Below are 25,771 nucleotides of genomic sequence, written 5' to 3'. Positions count from 1 at the left end.
AAGATAAGAGTGACCTACCTTAACTGTGACTTACTGTGTAACCTAGCCACGGATGTGACATTCCAGCATTTTGCCCTATTCTCTTGATAGAAACAAGTCACAGGTCCTTCTGCATTCAAGATGAAGGTATTACAAGAAGGCATGACTACCAGGAAGTGGGACTCTCTGGAGGCCAGGTCAGAAACTACCCTTGTCACACTATGAATCAATAAAAGAGGTATGTTTAGAGTATTGAGGAGATAGGGAAAATTGGGAGGAATCAGAGAGTTGGTTATCTAGTCAAGAGTAAAAGGGATTGAGAAAGGGATGTAAAAATTCAGCCAGAATTTAGCAATCTATGATACAATGTTCTTTAGGACAAAGTCTGTTATGTTAGAAACTTTGCTCTGGCAGAAGAGTTATAACTAATACCAAAATCTAACAAATGTATCACAAGAAAAAGAAAACTACACTTCATTTATAAACATGTGAAGTCTTAATACTAGCAAAGAGATTAATCAGTATAACAACAACAAAAATCTATAACTTAATCAAGTATAGTTCTTTCCAGGCAGGCAAAGAAAGTCCAATATTAGAAAATCTATTAAGATCATCAATCCTATGGTTCAAAGAAGAAAAACTCCAATTCATGATCATCTTCACATATGCAAAAAGGAGGGGATAGCATTTAGTAACATGGAATATTTACTCCTGAATAAAAAGTCTTGATAAAATCAGAAATAAAAATATGCTTCTTAAATAAATGATTTAAAGTGTTAGAACAAAACTAGCTAGTATGGTAGACTGGTCGCCTGACAGTCCCCATTAACAGCCTTCCTGTATTCACACCTTTTGAAAGTAACTTTGCCTCTCCCTGCATCAAGAGGTAAAGTCTGCTTCCCACGTCTTAAATTTAAGTTGGTCTTATTACTTGCTTAGGCTAACAGAATAGGGCAGAAGTGAATTTGTGTCAGTGTTAAGCCTGGTCCCCAAGAACCCTTGCTTCTTTCTACTTTCTCTCTTGGACATCTGATTCCATCTTGAGCACTAACTCTGGCTAGCCTCCTGCAGAATGAGAAATCACATAGGGGAGAGTCAAGAGGTGCCAGGCAAGCCTTGGAAGCAGAGTTACCTCACCATCAAATGGTTGCATGCAGACACATAAGGGAGCCCAGGTGATACCAGCCTAAATTACCAATTTGACTTGCAGTATCATGAACTAAATAAATGGTTGTTTGAAATCATTGTTCTGAGGTTTGTTTGACAATAGCAGCTGATACAGCTAGCAAGTCCATGAAAATCCTGAACTGATTTTCTTGGTTTTGGAAATGTTAACATCTGGCTACTTCATCGCTCCATTCAAAAGAATGGAAGGAGGAAGGCAAGGAGGAAAGGATGGAGAGAGAAGAAAGGGGTTCAAGTTACATCCAAGTCACTTAATGTTAAGTTTCTGAATGGTGACAAAAGGAAATATAATGGAGTGATGAATCTGTAAGAATAAGAGCTTTCATTATTGATTTTTTGATCAGACTTAGGATAGTGATACTTGGCTCATTGTCTCAAGATGAAATTATCTCTAAGAATGCCTTAATGCATTTAAAGGAGAATTGCCTTGGATGAGAATTTTAGCTGGGTTATGTCTTTTTCCCTTACAGCTTGAAATGCAGATTCATGATAATTACTCAGACTTCTTATTCATTTTTTTGTTTTTGCCAAGATGATTACTGTAAGCTACAACACTTTAAATCACAGTGGAGTCATAGAATTTCCAAAGGCAGAATATTACCTTCATGTTTTGGTTCAAAATCCATCTGCTTTTCAACATGTTCTTTTGGCATTTGAGCACTTTCCCTCTTGTTGTGCAATTAAAATAGGATCCTTATATTTCCATTTTCTTTTGGAAAATATTCAGCAAACGATAGAATTGGAAGGATTGTTTGGGGGATACTATCTCCTTGCTACTTAATGCTTTTCATTTTTATTGCTGTTGTTGTGTGGTTTCTAAGTTGTGTCTGATTCTTTTGTGACCCCATGGACTGTAGCCCGCCAGGATTCTCTGCCCATGGGATTCTCCAGGCAAGAATACTGGAGTGAGCAGCCATTCCCTCCTCCAGGGGATCTTCCTGACCCAGGGATTGAACTCATATCTCTTGCAGCTGCATGTGGGTTCTTTACCACTGAGCCACCAGGGAAGCCCTTTCCTTTTTATTACATGTTACTAATTGCTCCACATTAAACACTACTACTTTTCCTTTCTGATGCTCTGCAGGATTGACTACAAAGTAAAATATAACTCAGATATTCAAGATTATCTTTTGAGGATTGCTAGTCATTCAATTATATGCTACAAAAATTAGATCTCTAGATTACACAAAGCAAGGTAAATCTGAAAGACTAAATAGTCTATTAAACATCCGAAGTCCTGATTAAGTGAACACTGTGAGCTCTAGATTCTTCTTGAGGAAGAAACAATGGGCCTTGGGGATTTTTCATAAGTCCCCATGATGTCCTCGAGTCTAACATTATTAAAGGATATGAGTAACTTCAAGTCTGTTTAGAATCTCTAGAACTGAGATTTCCCTCTAAACTTAATCCCAACTCTTAAGTCAAATCTTATAAATGAATGAACCAAATAGTTTTCAGGAGTAAACACCCTTCTCTCTTTATTTTCTTCTCTGAAGGTCTATTATTTGACTGGAAGAGGTCTGTCCTGGCATAAAAGCTTTAGAACTCCACCACTGCTTAGTATTCCTCCCATCTCAGGCCTTCTCTTTTTGCTGCAGTCTTTTCTGCTATTTATCTCAGAGATATTTACCAAGCATCTGGTATGATCATGACATTATGCCCTTTGATAAAGAGGCTGTGGTCTTCCCTCAGGGAGAGAGATATTGAAGTCATTCTTTGAAAAACACTCCTTTAAAAGGTATTGTTACCTCCATCATCATCAAGAAAGCTTTTTGGCATCCTTCTCTTAAAAAAAAGCATTCACAATTCCTTCTCTTTAATAATAAAGACAATTACGCTTTGTTATCAAGTTCCAAGCTCAGTTTTCCTGCTTAGAAAATGCATGCACTCTAACCAATAAACTAGATTCTGAAAACTATGAAAAATACATCCTTAATTGCTTGGCAATCAGAGGTTGAGCTCTGGCAGGTTCGGACAGTGAGTCAGGAGGACAGTGAAGGTGCAAAGGGCTCTAAACACACTTCTCTTTCCATTACCGTCACTGGAACGCACAATTGTGCTTGGTCAAAAGCAGTACAACTGTTAACCACATGGGACAGAAAAGTCTGTTTTGGGCAAATTCTTTTCACATGTAGCACTTCATTACTGTTTTTTGTTTGTTTCATTTTGTCACAAATTGCCTGTAAATTGGGAATAATTTCACTAGCAAAATGGTTATGGGGAAAATGTAACATGGTGTGAAAAACTTATCAACCTCTGGGGCCAGGTTTTGTGACAAGATCCAGTTCTTCTTAATGATGCAATACTCACAGCCAATCAGATATTGACTCCTGTCAAGCTGACCTCTGTAAATCCTCCCATTTCTCTACTGTCTACAGTCCAGTTCAGTTGCTCAGTCGTGTCCGACTCTTTGCGACCCCATAAACCGCAGCACGCCAGGCCTCCCTGTCCATCACCAACTCTCAAAGTTTACCCAAACCCGTGTCCATTGAGTTGGTGATGCCATCCAACCATCTCATCCTCTGTCGTCCCCTTCTCCCCCTGCCCTCAGTCTTTCCCAGCATCAGGGTCTTTTCAAATGAGTCAGCTCTTCACATCAGGTGGCCAAAGTATTGGAGTTTTCAACTTAAACGACTGTCAACAGCTGTCTACAACCACTGCCCTAATTCACTTCCTTTCCTCTATTCTTTTGCTTTTGGTTCTAATTGGGTCTCCCCAGTTCCTGTCTTTCTCTTTCCTGTCCATTCTGATTTTAATAATCTTGAGACACACTTCAGTATTATGTTTAATACTGACATGTTTAAAATTCTTTCCTTGTTCTCCATTACCTACCGGGTAAGCTTCACACTTCTTCTGAGGCACGCACAACACTCCTCCTTCTTGACACCACTTCTCTTGCCCACTCTCCTCAGCTCCCCCCACTCTCACAGGTACTCTGGCAGAATCAAGTTCACCTCCTCACTCTGTCCTGTACCTACTCTTGTCTTCCCTTCTGCTTCTGCACTTTCAGTTCCCTTTAACTGAAACATCATCCTTATCACTTCTAGTGTAAATGCTCTCTCTCCTTCTCGGGTCAAATCTGATGCCGCCTTATTCACAACATCTCCCTAATATCTCCATGTAAGTGGGACCAATCTAACCCACTTCCCCAGCCTGAGTGGAAGAACTAGTTCTCATTTCAGCTTAAGTCACTCTGAGGCTCTGTTTTACAGAATATCCTTCCTATGGGAGAGCTGCCCTCCATGGTAACTCCAGCACCCCTAGGCATGCTGTCTCAGGTCCCGTGGGCAGTAGCAATTACTCTCATCTCCAGGGCTTGTTGCTGTTGTGCAGACCTGCAGTGGTGTCCAACTCTGGGCAACCCCATGGACTGCAGCACGCCAGGCATCCCCGTCCTTCTGAGGAGTTCATTTTCAACGTCATATCTTTTTGAAGAGCCTTTTCACACTGTTCATGGGGTTCTCAAGGCAAGAATGCTGAAGTGGTTTGCTATTCCCTTCTTCAGTAGACCATCTCCAGGGGAGGGGGCAGAAAAACAGAAAACGTGTTTATAAGCCAAGAGGCCCTTTCCTTTCACCCTCTTTGCTCTCATTACCACACTACACTGTTGGGAAAACACCAAGAGAGTGGTGTCACACCTGTGCCACACTTCATGTCCATTATTTGAGAATCCTTGTCTTCTTGGACACATACTACCATCCTCTGAAGAAATTCCCTTGGAGGCTTCCCTGGTGGTCCAGTGGTTAAGACTCCATGCTTCCACTGCAGTGGGTGTGGGTTCGATCCCTGGTCAGAGAACTAAGATCCTGCATGCCTCACAGGTGGTGTGGGGCCCCCCTCTCAAAAAAAGAAACAAAGAAATATCCTTGGAAACACCTAGGATTGCATGACTGTTATTCCTCTGCCATCATTTCCTCCACAGGAGGGACAGAAGGAAAAGCCTCTCTACCTTCAGGCACACACAGCTGCATCTTTCTCCGACCACTCAGAACGCTGATGGACTTTGGTTACTTGACTCCTCAAGTCTACACCGGAGCCTTTGCCCAAGGTAACATGGGCAGTGCCAGAATAGCTTGTTGCTGAGGGGTTTCCTTCTCAGTCTCACACTCTAGCTAGAGCCTCCATCCCATGCAAGGTAGGCAGCCTCCTCTTGCTTCCTGACTTGCGTCTCATTACCACGAACAAAGCTTCACATCACTCTCCATTCAGGTAAATGTGCCTTGCAGTAAGCATCCAAGCCTTTAGGAGATATATTGGTTAAAATGCCCTTAAAGTATCAAAAAACCCCAAAAGGAACAAACAAGAAAAACCTCTAACTGGATTAAACTATAATGAGATTTGCTGATTGACAGCTCTGCAAACTTGAGGTGGGATAGGGTGAAGGACGACTTAATCCTATAGATAGCCCTGTTTCCTAGTGATTCTTGGTACTGTCTTGCTCTTCATACTGACTTCCTCCTCAAGCCTGGTGATGGGTATCCTTAGAAGTCTGAGTCTCATACCTACACACAACGTCCAGAAAGAGTTTCTGGGTCACTTCTGCAAACGTTCCTTGAGAAGTGAGCAAAAAGTTTCCCAGGAGCCCCAGAAAACAGACACGGAAGGACAAGACAACCAGTCAGGCTCACCCCCTCCATATGCATATTGGTTGTATGGGACACAGGAACAAAAGTGGGTTCTGTTAGGAGTGACAGTAAAGAATGCTGGGCAGGCATCCTCTAGAGAGAAATTTCATGCATGCCTCTTAATAGCTGTCTTCTTTCTGAACTGGTGATGCAGAAAACATCTCACATTGATTAAAATCTTAGATACTGAAATATTGCTTATTTCTTTTAAAAAAAGCTTTTAGAATCTTACAAACATAATATTGAGAGAAAGCAGACAGACACAAAAGAGGATATGTACTGTATGACTCCATTTATATAAAGTTCAGGCAACATTCTTTTGTGTTAGAAATCAGAGGGGCAAAGACTGGAAGGGGGCATGAAGAGGAATTCGAGGGATAATGTTCTGTTTCTTGATTTCTGCTAGTTACACAGCATGACTTTAATTTGTGAAAATCCATCCGGCTGTGAATATATGATTTCTGTGCTTTTTGAGATGCCTGTTTTACTTCAATTAAAAAGGTAAACATTTAAAAATGAAATTAGAGCATGAAGTGCTGTGCAAGTATTACAGATACTGAGGCAAACAAAGCCTACTCCAGATTCAAGGGCTTCATAGCTGAGTGGAGGATTCATGAGTCCGTGCGTGTGTGTTAGTCCCCCAGTCGTGTCTGACTCTTTGTGACCCCATGGACCGTAGCCCGCCAGGCTCCGCTGTCCATGGAACTCTCCAGGCAAGAATGCCGGAGTGGGTTGCTATTTCCTTCTCCAGGGTCATAAGTCCATAGCCCATCATTATACGGTGTTAGGACAGTTTCTATGATATGAGGCATCAAATCCAAGGTTGGGAAAGGCTTTCCAAAAAAGGATGATATGTCAGCCGAAACAAACACAGTGTGTTTGTGGGTATGAATTTGCCTGGTGAGGGATGAAGGGTTGCTGTGAATGCAGAGATAACAGACCACTTGAAACTAAGTCAGCATGACCGGATCTGGGCGTTTAAGGGAAGAGCACATGTAAACGCTGGAGAGGTCAACGGAAGCCTTTTTGGTTATGTTAAGGCGGCGGCCTTATCCTGAGGGCAAAGGAGCATCATAGAAGGGAACTGCCCCTATCTGTCATCAGCCAAGAGCACACTCAGCACCCGTCGTGAAGGGAATCCTACTTCTGTGTCTAAGATACTGGAAGTAACCTCCATGAAGAAACTGACAGGCCTTACAGCTCGGCTGAAAGGAATGAGCGGGAAGCTAAATGGTCTGCAAGTCAGATGATCTAAATTCCTACCCCAGTTTTCTTACAGCCTTGATCTGTACCTTTAATCAAGGAGGAACAGGGACGGGAAAGAGCACTTACTGACTAGATCCACTACTTAGGCTTAAAAACAGAACTTCTCCAGGCAGGAAGAAACATAAGCAAGTTCATTTCTTGAGAGTAGAGGAGCACAGACAAAGGCATTTGGGCATTAGGTGTGGTCAGGCCAAGCGACTAGTGTGGTGAGGGAGGGATGCTGAATGAGTGAAAAGGAGCAGGGTGGGAAATGCAAAGGTGACTCTGGGCCGAGTTCAGTCCTGGCACCATGGCAGACTCAGTTCAGTTCAGTTCAGTTGCTGAGTCATGTCTGACTCTTTGTGACCCCGTGAACCACAGCATGCCAGGCCTCCCTGTCCATCACCAACTCCTGGAGTTTACCCAAACTCATGTCTATTGAGTCGACGATGCCACCCAACCATCTCATCCTCTGTCGTTCCCTTCTCCTTCTGCCTTCAATCTTTCCCAGCATCAGGGTCTTTTCAAATGAGTCAGCTCTTCACATCAGGTGGCCAAAGTATTGGAGTTTCAGCTTCAACATCAGTCCTTCCAATTAACACACAGGACTGATCTCCTCTAGGAAGGACTGGTTGGATCTTCTTGCAGTCCAAGGGACTCTCAAGAGTCCTCTCTAGCACCACAGTTCAAAAGCATCAATTCTTCGGCGCTCAGCTTTCTTCACAGTCCACCTCTCACACCCACACATGACTACTGGAAAAACCATAGCCTTGATTAGATGGACCTTTGTTGACAAAGTAACGTCTCTGCTTTTTAATATGATGTCTAAGTTGGTCATAACCTTCCTTCCAAGAAGTAAGCGTCTTTTAATTTCATGGCTGCAATCACCACCTGCAGTGATTTTGGAACCCAAAAAAACAAAGTCTGACACTGTTTCCACTGTTTCCCCATCTATATGCCAGGAAGTGACTGGACTGGATGCCATGATCTTAGTTTTCTGAATGTTGAGCTTTAAGCCAACTTTTTCACTCTCCTCTTTCACTTTCATCAAGAGGCTCTTTAGTTCTTCTTCACTTTCTGCCATAAGGGTGGTGTCATCTGCATATCCGAGGTTATTGATATTTCTCCTGGCAATCTTGATTCCAGCTTGTGCTTCTTGCAGCCCAGTGTTTCTCATGATGTACTCTGCATATAAGTTAAATAAGCAGGGTGACAATATACAGCCTTGATGTACTCCTTTTCCTATTTGGAACCAGTCTGTTGTTCCATGTCCAGTTCTAACTGTTGCTTCCTGACCTCCATACGGGTTTCTTAAGAGGTAGGTCAGGTGGTCTGGTATTCCCATCTCTTTCAGAATTTTCCACAGTTTATTGTGATCCATGTAGTCAAAGGCTTTGGCATAGTCAATAAAGCAGAAATAGATGTTTTTCTGGAACTCTCTTGCTTTTTCGATGATCCAGCAGATGTTGGCAATTTGATCTCTGGTTCCTCTGCCTTTTCTAAAACAGCTTGAACATCTGGAAGTTCATGGTTCACGTATTGCTTCAAGCCTGGCTTGGAGAATTTTGAGCATTACTTTGCCTGAATGTGAGATGAGTGTAATTGTGCGGTAGTTTGAGCATTCTTTGGGATTGCCTTTCTTAGGGATTGGAATGAAAACTGACCTTTTCCTGTCCTGTGGCCACTGCTGAGTTTTCCAAATTTACTGATGTATTGAATGCAACACTTTCACAGCATCATCTTTCAGGATTTGAAATAGCTCAACTGGAATTCCATCACCTCCACTAGCTTTGTTCACAGTGATGCTTTCTAAGGCCCACTTGACTTCACATTCCAGGATGTCTGGCTCTAGGTGAGTGACCACACCATCACGGTTATCAGTATCATGAAGATCTTTTTTGTACAGTTCTTCTGTGTATTCTTGCCACCTCTTCTTAATATCTTCTGCTTCTGTTAGGTCCATACCATTTCTGTCCTTTATTAAGCCCATCTTTGCATGAAATGTTCCCTTGGTATCTCTAATTTTCTTGAAGAGATCTCTAGTCTTTCCCATTCTATTGTTTTCCTCTATTTCTGGAGGAAATATATTTCTGGAGAAAGGAATGGCAAATCATGGCAGACTAGATACTCTGAATGATTCTCTACTATCACACTGCCAATTCCTTAATACATTTTCAAAAGCATGCTTTTAAGAGAAATGCTGAACTCATAAGAAATCAAGACAAATAACTTAGGGCCAACTTATCCAAGTAACTGGGAGGGTGATGAAGGGAAGTGTAGGTTTTTAAGGGAGTTGGCTGACTGAGTGACCTCCAGGAAGTCATTGGCCCCTTTATATCACATTCTCTTCATGTGCAAAACGAGGGTGCTGAGCAAGCTCTAGTGTTTCCCCCGTAGGGGGTAGGGAGGCTGGGTGCTTCTCCTCCCAAGCCCTTCAATTCTCACTATTGTGTTTACTGCTCTGACCTCTGCGAGGCAGAGTGGACCTTGGAAGGGTCATAGTCTCCTGTTTCTATTCTTTTTGTCCTCTGGAGATTTAAAGCCTAATAAATTATTCAGAACTTCAAAATTTTCAGGTAAAATATAACATTAAAATATTGAGCTTGGCCAAAAGCAGCAGAAAAAAAGCAATTCTCATTTCCTTTTTAAAAAATCCTACATTTACTTCATATAAAGTTAATAATGTAAACAGTGGGTGGGGGGAGGGTAATAAATGGCTTACTCAGAAGAAATGCTATCTCTTTTCCATCAGTACGGAATCAACTATGTAAATCAACTATACTGCTTATCCATCAGTATAAGCAGAATTTCTAGCTTCAGGTATATAAAAATACTCAGTGAATATTATCTTAGGAAAATGATAATGCTATCACTTAAATGAGCAATTTGTGTGTTTTAACAGGCTTATAGTTGTGCAAGAGTGAGTGCAATGTTCAGAAGTCATCCTTTAGAAATGACTTCTATTTCAGAGAAGCAATGTTCTAGTATTTTGGGGAAGTAGTTATGCAAAAAATTTTACACAAAATACATTACTTGAAAAAAAAAGCATTCATTTGGTTATGGTTCTTTAAATTCAAATAAATTAATTTTAGGTTTTTAAGAAGCTGTTGAAAAGTTCTCTTTCAAGAAGGAGGCGACTGTTGTTTTTCTTTGGGCTACTATATTTGCTTTGTTCCCAGACAACAGGATTTATAAACTTTTGTATTTGTTAAATCAGTGAGAAAAGCCTCAGTCACTCTTCAGTGGTAGCTATGGAAATCTAACTTCAAACGTGTATGTAAATTATTGTAAGAAAATAAGATGGAAAGAAAGAAAGGAGAAATCCATAATGAGGAAGAAAAAAAATAAATTTTCACTAGGTAAATATAACTCACAAGTGCTATTGGGAACTATTTATCCCTGCATTTTTCTCACTTACCAGGCATGAAGAAATATCATTAAGACCCTGCTATCATTTTTATTGTATCACTTTTTAAGTTTATCCTATGCTTAAGCCCCTTCTGGGGGAAAATACACACCCTCATGCAGGATTTTGAAAATCACTCTGGAAGGGATTCTGTGAAAATATATATATATACATATATAAAATGCAACAGAAAAATGTGACTCAATAGTTATTTGTCTTACCTACCCCATAGGTAACATTTAGGGAAATTTAAACCAATATTTTCCATTATTATAGGTAATAACGCTGATTTTCTTTTGGTACTAAGTAATATATTTCCTTACAGTGGAATTAGCTTATCTGAATGACAATAATTCATTCCCAATCTTTCCCACTGGAAGAGTTAACAAACATGGTTAAATACTGAGGGAGAAAAACAACCAAGGTTAGGGTCCTTATTGGAAATACATTGAGTCCCTCAGTTCAACTCACTTTATTTTCCCACTTCCTGACTAACATGCAGCATCGTGCTTTGGCACTAGCACATTTCTACACACTTCTCACGAACTAGCCTTTGATTAAATGATGAGTTAACTTACTGTACCCTCCCTTCTATAGCCCATAAAATAAATCAAGAGCTCCAGAGTAAATATATATGACTTTTCACAGATATAGAAATCGAATTAATGGTTACCAGGGTATACTGATTCACTTTGCTCTACACCTGAAACTAACACAACATTGTAAATCAACTATACTCTAATAATAGTTAAAAATTTTTTTTAATAAACTAAAATTGCAACCTGACCTCATTTGATAAAAAATGACTGTTTTCCTCATCATCTTCTAATACATTCAGACAATAGAGGAGGCAGAAAGTTTTAAGTGCTATATCCAAATTGAAATCTCAGACTAAAAGGTAGAGATCGAAATGACAACTCTACCTTGTAAAGTTCACATGTCACTGAGTGACTTGCAGTCAAAGAACTAGGAGGTTTCAGAATTGTGCTTTGCTAAGCATCCCTGGAATTGAATTCAAGAAGAGGATTATTCACAAATGATGAGGTCATCAATGAAGCACAACTGGGTTTATATACAAATAGGAAAGAGAATTGGTTAGATTCATGATGTATCAGATTAAACACAGAGATGTTAAGCAGAGACGTGATTCTTCCTATAGCAATAACTGTCAATATAATTAATCAAATGTGCTTATTCTCCTTCTACTCCTGGCATGACTTGTCATTTAAACCATATTGATTTTTTAACATTAAAAATTTTTATATCCAATCCTTCTAAGACATAGCTGGGAACTCCTCGATAGCCAAAAAAATTATCTTTTAAAAATATCTTCCTATAACGTCTGGCACTAGGTTGGGTATTCAATAAGTACTGGTTTGGATAAGGCTGAGCACCGAAGAATTGATGCTTTTGAACCGTGGTGTTGGAGAAGGCCCCTCTGGACGGCAAGGAGATCAAACCAGCCAATCATAAAGGAAATCAATCCTGAATATTCATTAGAAGGACTGATGGTGAAGCCAAAGCGCCAATACTTTGGCCACATGATGTGAAGAGCTGACTCATTAGAAAATACCCTGACGCTGGGAAAGATTGAAGGCAAGAGAAGGGGACAACAGAGGATGAGATGGTTGGATGCCATCACCGACTCGATGGGACATGAGTTTGAGCAAACTCTAGGAGATAGTGAAGGACAGGCAAGGCTGGCATGCTGCAGTCCATGAGGTCACAAAGAGTTGGACAGGACTGAGTGACTGAACAACAACAAGGAAATTAAACAAAAATTGATTTTAATTTGAGCAATTCACTTAACTGTTTTTTTCTACTTAGAAATAACACATGGTCATTGGAGAAATTGTGAAAAACACAGAAAAGCTAAAGGAAAATTAAAGAGTCATCACAAATCCTAAACACCCTGTCAATTTTACAAATAAAACCACCAGTTATTTATTTTACCAGCAAAATGAGTTTGGAAATGACAGAGAAATTATAATTCATGACATGCAAACTATGGCAAACTGTAGGCCAGTTCAGACAACAAAGGTGAGGAATGTTTAATTTTATAGGGAAAAGAAAAAAAGGGTGGGGGCAGAGTTGGGAGAAGGCTGCTTTGAACTGAAAGTCCATTGGTGGAAATTTAATGGTGGACAGTTCAGGTGGTAACGGTTGCCCATTGGCTGAGTAGTTGCAATTCTCATTGGCTGGGCTGTTGCTGTGCAAGGAAAAAAATCTTCCTTTTTCCTGCTAGAGTAGTAAAATAAGCATCTTCCTGCCCAGGAATGTAGAGTGAGCTCTGAGAGGAGCCTGAGAGCTCCTCGTTCAGGGTTTCCCAGCTGCATTTTAAATGCGATTTCACTTTATTGATCTTCACAGTCTTTTCCCTACTCCTCTTCTGCCCTTAGAAATAACTGAAAATTCTTAGTCTTTTTGCTATGTTGGTTTGTAAGAGAAAAAACTGTATAAAGCTACACATAAAGTTCAATGCCCAACAGTTTTTACCTAATAGTATAGAACTTTTTCCCATCAATAAACATTCTTTTATAATATGACTTTTGTGCCAATATAGTATTCCATTTCATGGGAGTACCTCAATTACTTTGCCAAAATCTTATTGTCTCTCATTTTTCCATTATAAATTATTCTACTGTGATTATCCATGTTCATATCATATCAAATACACACAGCAATTAATAATTAATCAAGTGATTGATTGATAAGCTCTGCTAAGGCAGGACATTTAATTTAAAGGAGACAAAGAATGGAATTAAGAAATTAAATAGATATGTATAATCATGTATTACAGACATTACATTTTCATATAGAAAAATTACCAACCTCTTGAGTTTTGAAGTGTGGCTAAGAAATAAAATACTAAGATTTTTCAAGAAAAAAAGTATGCCTTGATAAAGTGACTAATTTCTATTTTTAGAGAATAATGTGACTATAGATAATCAAAGCCTTAAATCATTTAACAGTGGAGCAAACAAAAGGCCTTGCATTTATTTTCTGCACAATTTTCTGTATCTTAGTGAGTTACTAAAAAAGAAATATGAGAAGAATTCTAGCTAATTCAGGAAAGTTTGAAAACAAATGCATTCTATACAAATTATAGAAATGCTGAATGAATTGATAGATGATCATTGCTCAATTTCAGTCTTGTGTCACATGTAAAAACCTATATTGCTTTTTTTTAAAGCCTAAAATTCTGGATTATAGTTACATACTTATTTAATTCTCAGTATAATGAGACCATCTATCACAGGCCAATATCAGATTTCTAAAAAATAACTACCATCAATACAGGTGGATGAAAAAAACTCAAAAATATCTCAGAATATGCTATTTAAAGGAATCAGTGCATGGACTATTTGTTTTTACTTCTTTTCATTGGTTAGCCCTACTGATAGTTGGTGATCTTTTTTTTACCCAAAAATTTCAATAGGAGATAAAACATCAAATTATTTATAAAAAAGGCTTTAAGGGAAAGTATTATTACTAAGTTTATCAGTCTTTTATCCAATTTGATCCCTTGCACCTGAAGTAGCTTTATACCTTAAATAAGGACCAATAAGTAAAAGAATAATAAAAGAAAGCATCAAGAGGAAAAGAAACAAAATGGAATTAAGCAATGGGATGAAGAAATTCACAAAGAATCTAGGACTAAATAATTCACACTATTCTCAGAATTAAAATTGTAAATCTAGCCCTGTAACTACAACCGGTTATTGCTTAATAATGACATAAAGACTATCGAAGTTCTGAGAGGAACATGTTTAGATAAAATACATTTACAAAGTGTCTAGACCCACATCATCACCGTCACTCCCGTCCCCGCCACCATTTTTATCAATTTACATCATTACTTATAACAAAGGAATGTTCTGGTCAAAAATGATTTCCCAGGCATTTATTGAGCAACAGGTTGCTAGAACTCAAGAATGAATAAATACAGTCCTCAAGAGTACCACCTGGAAGGGAGAACGATTTGTAAAAACAGCAGGTTTTGTTGTTGTTCTTTATTCGCTAAGCTGTGTCCAACTCTTTTGCAATCCCAAGAACTGTGGCCCGCCAGGATACTCTTTCCATAGGATTTCCCAGACAAGAATACTGGAGTGCGTGCCATTTCCTTCTCCAGGGGATCTTCCCAACTCAGGGAATGAACCTGCTTCTGCGTTGCAGGTAAATTCTTTACCACTGAACCTTCAGGGCCGTTCATAAATGATGCATATTTAAATTTTATTTATTTATTTTGGCTGTGCTGGGCCTTTGCTGCTGCACGTGGGCTTTCTCTAGTTGCAGTGAGTGGGGGCTACACTCTAGTGATGCACAGGCTTCTCATTGCAGAGACTTGTCTTGTTGCCGAGCAGTGCTCTTGGGCACATGGGCTTCAGTTGTTGCAGCTGCCAGACTCCAGAGCACAGGCTCGATAGATAGTTGTGGCCAACTGGCCCAGCTGCTCACGGCATGTAGGATCCTCCAAGACCAGGGCTTGAACTCGTGCCTCCTATGCTGGCAGGTGGGTAGTTAACCACTGAGCCACCAGGGAAGTCCCAATAATGCATATTTAAATGCCTATTTTTCATCACCTTATAGAGTTAATCTATACAGTTGCCCTTCCCCAACATAAGACATAACTCTTCACATATTTCTACTTGCCTCCATCCCCCACTGTCTTCCACATTGTGATGGTCTGATGGCCAAAGAGCCCATTTGATATCCACGGTCTTAATTTAATGTGATTCAATAATTTGGTGAAGGGTGTGTGAGAGACAGGGTTAGAATTAGAAATGAGCAGAGCTGGTGAGAGAGAAGGGGTGACCTGGAATATGGAGTTTCTTGTGGTGAATGACATAAACACTTAGACAAAGGCAGCATGGAGACAGTCCTGGTAGACTCAAGGCAGATAGTGGGGTCATAGGAAGGCTGTGTATGTGAGCGGCAGGGAAAGAAGATCTGCAGTATATTCAGGGCTCATTTATGACCTCAAGAGTTAGAGATAAGGAACCAGAGAAATCCTATTTCCGAGTCTTCTTGACACCTACTGACGAGGCTGTGTGACCTGGGAGATATGTCTTACTCAATGTGTACTAGACTCACCTTTGACCCCTGCTTGTCAGGACTGCAAATGGGAATTTAATAACTGACTACAGCCTCTTTATAGGGGAATTCCATAGTACCTAAGTAAACAAAAAGTGAATATATACTTTGACTCAAAAATTTTAGGAATTTTCCTGCAAAATATTGTCATGTAGCAATCGACTTAGAAGCAAATTAAATAATCAATGGTAAGTTTAGGACATAATTGAGAAGGAATACTCCAAGTAGCCATAAGTGTGGGTAGACCCTATCTTGGGGTCTTCTCTGATGGTTCAGTGGCTAGGACTCCACGCTCAAAATGCAGGGAGCCCAGGTTCGATCCCTGGTCAGGGGAACTAGATTTGACATACTGTAACCAAGACCCAGAGAAGCACACACACACAAAAAATAGATATAAAAAATATAATCAATAATTAAATTTGTTGTTGTTCAGTCACTCAGTCATGTCTGACTCTTTGTGACCTCATGGATTGCAGCATGCCAGGTTTCCCTGTCTTTCACCATCTCCTGGAGTTTGCTCAAACTCATGTCCATTGAGTTGGTGTTGCCATCCAACCATCTCATCCTCTGTTGCCCCCTTCTCCTCCTGCCCTATGTCTTTCCCAGCATCAGTATACAGTAAATTCATATTATAATATAGGATAGATAGCTAAGCAAAGTTAAAAGCTGCAGAACAGTAAGCATAGTATAACGTCCTTTATATAATTTTAAAAAATCATAAAAACCGATGCTTGTCTAACATACACAGCAAGCACTTTGAAGAGTATACTACACGCAGGGCACTGTTTTAGGTGCTTTATGTATTAACTCAATCAGCTATGAATTATCATTATTACTATTCTGTAGATAAGGAAACTGAGACACAGACAGTGTACGTAATTTGCACAAGAACCCCAAAATGTTATGGGGTAGAGCTTGAATTTTCTCCTGAGCAGCCTGGGTCTATGGTCTGTGTTTTTAAGTACACTAAATTGCCTATCGGGTATATAAATACATAGAAAAAAAATTAGAAAAAATATGTCCCTAACTGTCAACTATAGTTATTTCTGAAAAGACGAAAACTTCTAACAATTAGAAAATATTCACTTGTGTAATTTTTTTTACTCTCTCAAAAAGAAGTCACTGTATGGTTCCACCAGGGTTGTGTACAAGTCTGCATCAGATTATGTGCAAAGTACAGTGGTGGCATTATTTAAAAGGGTAAGCATATGGTTATTAACTTGCCTTGAGGAATGAAACTTCAAGGAGGAGGGGACTTTTGAGTTCTGAAAGCTGAAGAGTTTGCCAGGCAGACATTCAAGGAGGGACATATAATTGGTATTAATTAACCTTTTTGAATGGATGTAATCTAGGCAGAGGGGACACATACACAAAGTCTCAAAGGGAGGAGAGTAGAAAATAAGGCCAGAAAGATAGGCAAGGGAAAGATCATCGAGTCTTAAGTGTTAAGTAAAGGACATTATCTGGAGTCAATGAGGAGACTTTGAAGGGTTTTAAGTGGTGGACATCTCACTATTCTTTGCTTGAGGGTTTAATTTAAGCTCATCATTCTATTGAGGTTCACCCCACATTAAACACTCCACATTACAAGCTTTTATTATTCCTCCTGAAATCAGCTCATTTGTGGATATTGGGTTTTTCCTGAATTACCTCCAAAGGTGTCTTTGTTGATGTTCTAATGTTTTTGGCTACACTATGCATAATATATCCAGCCAAGGATAAGCTTATTATTTTTAAATAAGGTGTTATTGATGGCATAGGCCCATCAATGCATTTTTGGTAAGAATCCACCTATGATTCACTAAGCTGGCTTTACATAAAAATTGAAGCCATTTACGGTCTGGGAGCCTGCCATGTTCTTTTGGATGTGTGAGAAGCCTCTCTCTCCTTTGGGATTTCAGAATTTGAAGCTGCTGGCTAAACAGTTGAGCAGAGAAAAGAGTCCACATGAAATAAACAAAACATCCCAAAGAAATGCCTCCTTTTTGTGGTTCAGTAGCTGAGACTAATGTCTAACGTTTATGAGGAACACTTTAGTGTGCAGGAATTGTTACAGATAACAGCTCTTTTGTTATTGTACCTGGACTCTGCAGCAAGTGGCACCTTCACAGGATTGCCAACAAAGCTCCCTTTCCAGGAGAAATCAAATTTAAGCCAAGCTTCAAAGCTTTCATTTTCAATTATACTTTCAATTGATTTTCACTTTCAATTATATTTCTCCTGATCTATGGTCAAACTGAAATCTAGTGTATGCAAAAACTATAATTTGTCTTCTCTTTGGTTTACAATAATGTAGATCCTTACAGGGATCGATCTCTGAATTTGGAAGATCCCCTTGAGTAGGAAATGGCAAACCACTCCAGTATTCTTCCCTGGAAAATTCCATGGACCAAGGAGCCTGGTGGGCTACAGTCCAGGGGATTGCAAAGAGTCAGACACGTCTGAGCGACTAAGCGCACGCACACACACAGATCCTATAACTGCTCTCCATTCCCACCTCCAACTCACAATCCTAAGAAGTTCTGATTGTGTTGTATCCAACGCTTACATTTTAAAAACCCAAACTTTCGATGGAGACTCAGTTGTCCCCATTTGATTTGTACATGTCCAGTTGGACTTTTCTAGTCCTTGCAGGTGGTATTGAACAACATTGCTTCCCAGGAACCCTCATAGGCATCACTTAAAACTTTCCCTTTGAACACTTATTCCATTGCAAAGAGATTCAACAATCTTCCCTATAAGGGCAGTTACTCACAGATTTGATTCATTGTGCACACATGTGCTAAGTTGCTTCTGTCATATCCGACTCTTTGAGACCCCATGGACTCTAGCCCACAAGGCTCCTCTGTCCATGGGATTCTCCAGGCAAGATACTGGAGTGGGTTGCCATTTCCTTCTCCAGGGGATCTTCCTGACCTAGGGATCGAACCCCCCTCTCTTATAAGTCTCCTGCATTGGTAGCTGGGTTCTTTACCTCTAGCACCACCTGGGAAACCCTTGACTCATTGATTAAGACGTAAACCACATAACCTATTGCATGGAAGGAATGGAAACACAGATGTAGAGAATGGACTTGTGGACATAGTGGGGGAAGGTATGGGTGGGACAAATTGAGGAAGTAGCATTGATACATATACACTATTATGTGTAAAACAGACACACAGTGGGAAGTTGCTATATAACACAGGAAGCCCAGCCTGGTGATCTGTGATGATCTAGAGGGGTGGGATAGGGAGTTGGCAGGAAGGCTCATAAGGGAGGGGATATATATATATATATATATATATATATATAAAGCCATATATATATATATATATATATATATAAAGCCATGACGGATTCACACTGTTCTACAGCAGAAACCAACACAATATTGTAAAACAATTATCTTCCAATTAAAAATATATTAATTTTTTTAAATGATGTATGCTACACAATTTTCCCCAGCATCTGAAACTCTAAGAAAGGATTTATTGCACTAAAAAAACAAAAAACAAAAAAATCTATTGCTCTACAGAGGTAAGTGGATAAAACTATTGACATTATAAAGATATTAATATATATGTTCAAACATTTAGCCAGGACAGCACAGAGGGATTCAAGTATTATAAGGTGATCAGACTAGATGTTCTTTCAGATATATTTCAAATCCATAGTTCATGATTTTTTAGACAGTATAATATCCTCCATCCTCTATCCCTAAAGTACTTAAAGACATTCTGTTGTTATAATATTATATCAGAGGTATTAATAATTTAGCTATATATTTTATGTTGCTATGTGACTATCTTGTAATTTTAATTTTTAATCAAAATTTGCATTAAAATGAGTCCACTGAGCATCCCATGAATGTGGATATTTCATATATTTTCGAGATAAATTATTCCAGGTGAATATAAAGAGAAAGAAGTAGAAAACTTTATAAGTCTTCTCTTCTATTTCTTTTTCTTTTTTTATTCTCTTAACTCTTTGCCTGGGCTTCCCAGGTGGAAATGGTGGTAAAGAACCCACTTGCCAATTCAGAAGACCTAAGGGACATGGGTTCAATCCCTGGGTTAGGAAGATCTCCTGGAGGAGGGCAACCCACTCCAGTTTTCTTGCTTGGAGAATCCCATGGACAGAGGAGACAGGCAGGCCACAGTCCATGGGGCCTCAAAGAGTCGAACATGCCTGAAGCGATCTGGCACACACGCAGGCAAGCAATCTTTGCCTAAGTTGAGTTACAAGGTAAAGGAGTTACATCTGAAGATGAGGGACAGCTAAATGGGGTAGAGGAGTAAGGGTCTGGCTTAAAGCAAAGGGGAAACATGTCCTTTACACATGTAGAATGTTTAAGAGAGGCCCACTTCCCCTTCCCTAAATCCATACCTACTTAGACCTGATTAAGTGTCCAAAAGTCAAGTCTCTTCTCATCCACTGGTGGTAAGTAGATACTCATGCTTTTCAACCAAACAAAGGAAGCAAACTGGTAATAAGGAGACTGACAACTTTATCCTAATTCTGTTGCTGAACAATTCCGACCTTGGAATGGGATTGCATTTGCAGCCTGAAAGTGATGTGCATGTAGCACAGAATAAATTAGACATGAAAAAGTATATGAGTAAGAAAAGGAAAGAGAATTGCACTTTAGTTTTTTTTTTTTTTTTGCACTTTAGTTTTAATCACCATTTTTACTGTATTCTAAGGACTCACCTCGAAAAGAATAATATGAATAAGAAATGACTACTTAGCTCATTTCACTAATGGTGAAAATACTACGATTGGAAAACTTGAACTACCCTATTTTCTCAACCTCCCTATCTGACAGGTGACTTAGACACATTTCTGCCAGTTTCCCATTTGTAAGTGATCAGGACTTTTTTCTTCCCTCAAGGAAAGACAAATATAACTTTGAGGAATATGTCTTTAAATAGGCTTTGAAAGGGGGTGAGCAGGAATCATAAGGATTAGGATGAGGCAGAGTTGTTCTTGCCCATGTCAAATATAGAGGCTGGACAGATTTGATTTCTGCATGTACATGCAGACAGAGGTCAAGGAAGTGAAAGCTAAGTATTCACCTTCACCTCTCCTCAAGTCTCAAACACAACAGCACTCTAAGCCTTGAGTAGCAGTGTTGGCTGAGTGTTAGGTCACTCCTCAGACTGTCAACACAAAACTATAAGCATTCATCAAGTCTGTATCTTACTAAGTAGAGGGTATTGCTTTCCTTCAGTACTGATTTCACATAAAAAATCATCAGCAAACATTGAAAAATTAATTAATAAGTTAATGCATTTATTCCCATGGGAAAGTTATTCCGACCTCTTTCAGAACCTAATTTACTCTTGGAGATTACTGCTCTGGGGAGGACTGTGGATTTTTTTTATCTGTAAAATATAATAATTGTCAAGAACTCTGAGATATTACACTATTTGCAAGCTAACAATTTGGTCAATAACTGTTTCATGGATGCTAGCAGAAGGCACAAAACTCCTGGACCAGAAACAAAGGACAGTTTTTTACTCACAGCAATAACAGTAGCTGGAGCATCAGCATTTGTGCCAGTTTCCAGAGTGTCAACTTCCACAAAGTGACAGGAAGGGGACCAGATGATTCCTGGACATGCAGTGGGTTGCCTCACTTGAGAGGAACTCCACACCTGGGCAACCAAATCTTCTATACTGATCAGTAAGCTTGCTTGCCCTTTACCCAGTGGGAGCATCATCTTTATTATACTGGACAGTAGACAAACCTACTCTTTGTCCAGAGAGGGACACTATCTCTGCCTTCCAAAGCTGTTGGCCTTTTACAAATACTCTTGCAAAGATATTCCAGAACAAAGGCAGACTCTGTCTCTGCTTGCAAGATGTATAGAAATAGGAGGCATTCATGGAGGATTGTCTTCCAACAATAACACATTTCTGTCCCTATTTTCTCAAGATTGGGGCTATACATAAAGTCTAGGAGGCTTCCCAGGTGGGTCAGTGGTAAAGAACCTGCCTGCCAAAGCAGGAGATGCAGGTTCAACCCCTGGGTTGGGAAGATCCCCTGGAGAAGGAAATGGCAGCCTACTCCAATATTCTTGCCTGGAGAAGACCATGGACAGAGGAGCCTGGCAGGATACAGTCCATGGGATCACAGAGTCGGACATGACTTAGCAACTAAACCACCACCACTACCATAAAATCTCTAGCTGTGCCTCTTAGTCCATTTTCGACTCCCTCCTCAAATTGCTCCCTAGTGACTCAGACGGTAAAGAATCTGCCTGCAATGGAGGAGACCTGGGTTCAATTCCTGGGTCAGAAGATCCCCTGGAGAAGGGAATGGAAACCCACTCCAGTACTCTTGCCTGGAAAATTCCATGGACAGAGGAACCTGACAGGCTAACAGTCCATGGGATCATAGAGAGTTGGACACGATCGAGAGACTAACACTTTGACTTCCGTCAAACATCACCCTTTCTTGAGAGTGTAATGGGAAGATTCTGATGAAAAGGCTTTAGGGGGGCAAATGTAAAACGTTTGGGAATGGTAACTTTAGTAACAGGGAAGATAAAAGTCAGAAACCCTGTAGGAAACTTCCCCCTCCACCAGCTTGCTCCTTGGCAGTTTCTCACCCTTTCCCATCCCTCTAAAAAAGTATATTCCTTTCACTTCACTTTAATACACAGCTAATAGTTCCACTAAATGGATATTCATTGCAATTTTTGAAAAACTTAAATCTCTTGGAGGATTAAAGACTCTCAGATGTTCACACACATTAGCATGAATTTGTGTAAGAAACTTTCCATTTAACATCTAGCTGAGATTGGTTGCCCTGAAGCAAGAATAATTTTGACTGGCAGGGGATAGAAGGGCGATTGTAAAGCTTGGAGCACTTTTGAGGTATAGCAGGCCAGAGAGATAACATTGTGGGATAATTCAAACCATATAAAACCACTGAGCCCATAAGAGCCAGGGAAGGCATGCACCATAAAGTTGGAAAATAGGTGAGAGAAGAAAAGACGACAAAGATACCAAAGAGGAATTTTGCCCATTCCCAGTTTTTATTTGAAGTTGGCACTGTGTCCAAAGCAGAGGCCATTCTCTCCCTTCTCCTCCTCACACCTGAATTTTCATTCCATAAATATTTTCTGAATATCTGCTGCTGCAATTGTCACTCTGCTACTATTACTAGTTACCACTTCTTGAACACTTGCTGTTTCCACATTTATGATTACACGATGTGACAGTGTCAGATAAGACACTGTCTCTGCCTTCAATAGAGCTTAGCAGTGGGGGAGACAGACAAGTAAGTCAACAGTTATGCAATTTAGTAAATGCTATTTACTAAGTACAATTACACAATTTAGTAAATGCTTTTATATAGAGAGGCATCTAAATCAGACATGGCAGCTCCTTGCCTTAGGATCCAGACTTCAGACTTCTATCCAATAGTGAACTAATAGTAGATAATTCTCACACAATATCTTTGGGTAAGTTTTCCATGCGATTAACATGAGAATCTTTATAGCATCCCTATAAAATGGGTACTATGATTATATCTTCATTTTACAGAGGAAGAAACTGAAGCTCAGAGAGGTTAGGGAGCTTTCCTAAACTCACAGAGTAGCAGACATAGGATTGGACTCCAGGCGTCTCTGGCCCAGAGTACATGTTCTTAGATACTTCCCTATACTGTCACTGAAACCAGTTTAAGTTAAGTAAGCGTTTGTGAGCTGTTTAAAATATATAACCATCACTTAAACCTTATATCTATGACTAAGTAAATTTGGGGTTCCAAACTTGTGACCCATGAACAAATTTTCAAAAAAATGTTTTAAGGTAGGAAACTACCTGAGACCTCCTAGGCTGCAAGCATTAGTGAAACGCTGTTAAGAGAACACTGCTGATTCTGTGTAAAAGTCACGAGAGTACCAATCTCCACGTCATACATTCAGTGATGCTCTTTTTTCAGGTTCAATGATCCTCATATGTAGCATTCCCATATTACAAGTTTATGCTGCTAAGAAAAATTAATGACTTATATTTCCTGTAAAAAGCAAAGAATCAAGAGCCTGAAAAGACAAGCCACAGACAGGGAGAAAATACAGTAGTTCCCCCTTATCCTTGAGGGATATGGATGTCTGAAATCACGAATAGCACCCAACCCTAAGTCTTTTCTTATACATGCGTACCCATAGTAAAGTTTAATTTATAAATGAGGCACAGTAAGAGATTACCAACAATAACTAACAAAATAGAACGATTATAACAATATTCTGTGATAAAAGTTATGGAAATGTGGAGCTTATTGTACAATAAGCTCTCTCAAAATAGCTTATTGTACAAACGCAATGCTTTTTCCATCCTAAGAGCTTATGCACTGTAGCCATAACCTTTGCAGTTTGAAATGTGACAGCAAAACTAGATTTCTCTTTCCTTCCTCAGAATTCCATGAAGAGAAGATTCAGTCTTACCATATATCTTAGCAAATGTGGCATACGATTTTTTTTTCTCATGTCGAAAACTTTCAGTTTTTCACCTCCAAGAAGCACTTTACGGCTTCTCTTTGGCATATTCGAATAGCCAGAACCACTACTCTTGTGTTTTGAGGTGTTTATCAAGTAAAATACTTGAGCTTAAGCACTGTGAGACCACAACAGTGGATCTGATAACTGAGATGGCTATTAATAGACTAACAGAATCAGCGGGATGAAGGAATAGACCATGTCCTGAGTGGGGTCGTGCAAGACTTCATCACGCTACTCAGAAAAGCCCGTGATTTAAAACTTTGTTTTCTGGAATTTTCCACTTAATATTTTCAAATCATGGAAAGTGAAACTGCAAATAAGAGAAGGCTACTCTATTTGCAAAAGGCATATCTGATAACAGACTGTTATCCATAATGTACAAAGAACTCTTAAAATTCAATGATAAGAAAACAAACAAACAACGAGACCAAAAATGGGCCAAAGATCTTAACAGACACCTCACTAAAGAAGATATACCGATGGCAAATAAGCATGTGAAAAGATGTTGCATATCTCATCAGGGAAATTCAAATGAAAACAACAATGAGCTACCACTACTTACCTTTTAGAATGGCCAAAAACCAGAAATTGACAACACCAAATGCTGGCAAGGATGTGGAGCAACAGGAACTTTCATTCGCTGCTGGTGAAAATGCAAAATGATGTGGTCATTTTGAAAGATAGTTTGGAGGTTTCTTATAAAACTAAACATACTTTTACCATTCCCAATAATTGCACTGTTTGATATTTACCCAAAGGAGTTGAAACTTATGTCTATACACAAACCTGCACACACTTGTTTATAGCAGCTTTGTTCATCAATGCCAAAATTTTGAAGCAACCAAGATGTCTTTCAATAGGGGAATGGATAAAGAAACTGTGGTGCATTCAGATAATGAAATATTACTCAGTGCTAAAAAGAAATGAACTTTCAAGCCATGAAAGGACATGGTAGAATTTTAATCTAAGTGAAAAAAAGCCAATTTGAAATGGCTATGTACATATACAAAGATGTAATTCCAACTATACAATATTCTGGAAAAGGCAAAACTATAGAGACAATAAAACAATCAGTGGTTGTTAAGGGTTAGGTGCAAGGGTGGGATGAATATGTAAAGCACAGAGGATTTTTAGGGCAGTGAAAGTACTCTGTGTGATGGATATATCAATATGTCATAGTAAATTTGTCCAAATCCACAGAGTGTACAATACAATACAAAAAGTAAACTGTAATGCAAACTATGGACTCTGGGTGATAAAATGTGTGACTATAGATTTATCAGTTGTAGCAAATGTAATACTCTGGTGAAGAATGTTAATATTGGGGGAGAGCTGTGCGAGTGTCAAGGCTTCCCTGGTGGCCCAGATGGTAAAGAATCTGCCTGCAGTGCAGGGGTCCTGGGTTCAATCCCTGGGTCAGGAAGATCCCCTGGAGGAGGAAATGGCTACCCACTCCAGTACTCTTTCCTGGAAAATTCCATGGACAGAGGAGACTGGTGGGCTATAGTCCATGGGGTTGCAGAGTCGGACACAACTAAGCAACTAACACAGAAAGATGCAAGTGTCAGGGTGGGAGGTATAAGAGAACTTTTTATACTTTGCACTCCTTTTTGCTGTGAATCTAAAACTTCTCTGAAAAAAAAAATAAAGTCTATTTTTCTTTAAAGCAAAGCAAAGTCCCCTTATAAGAGAATATCTACTCTTAAGGAGGAAAAAATGTGCACTGTTTGGAATATTATAACTATG

Source organism: Cervus elaphus, chromosome 5 (assembly GCF_910594005.1).
Source record: "Cervus elaphus chromosome 5, mCerEla1.1, whole genome shotgun sequence".
Lineage (NCBI taxonomy): Eukaryota > Metazoa > Chordata > Mammalia > Artiodactyla > Cervidae > Cervus > Cervus elaphus.
This window is presented reverse-complemented; position numbering follows the sequence as displayed.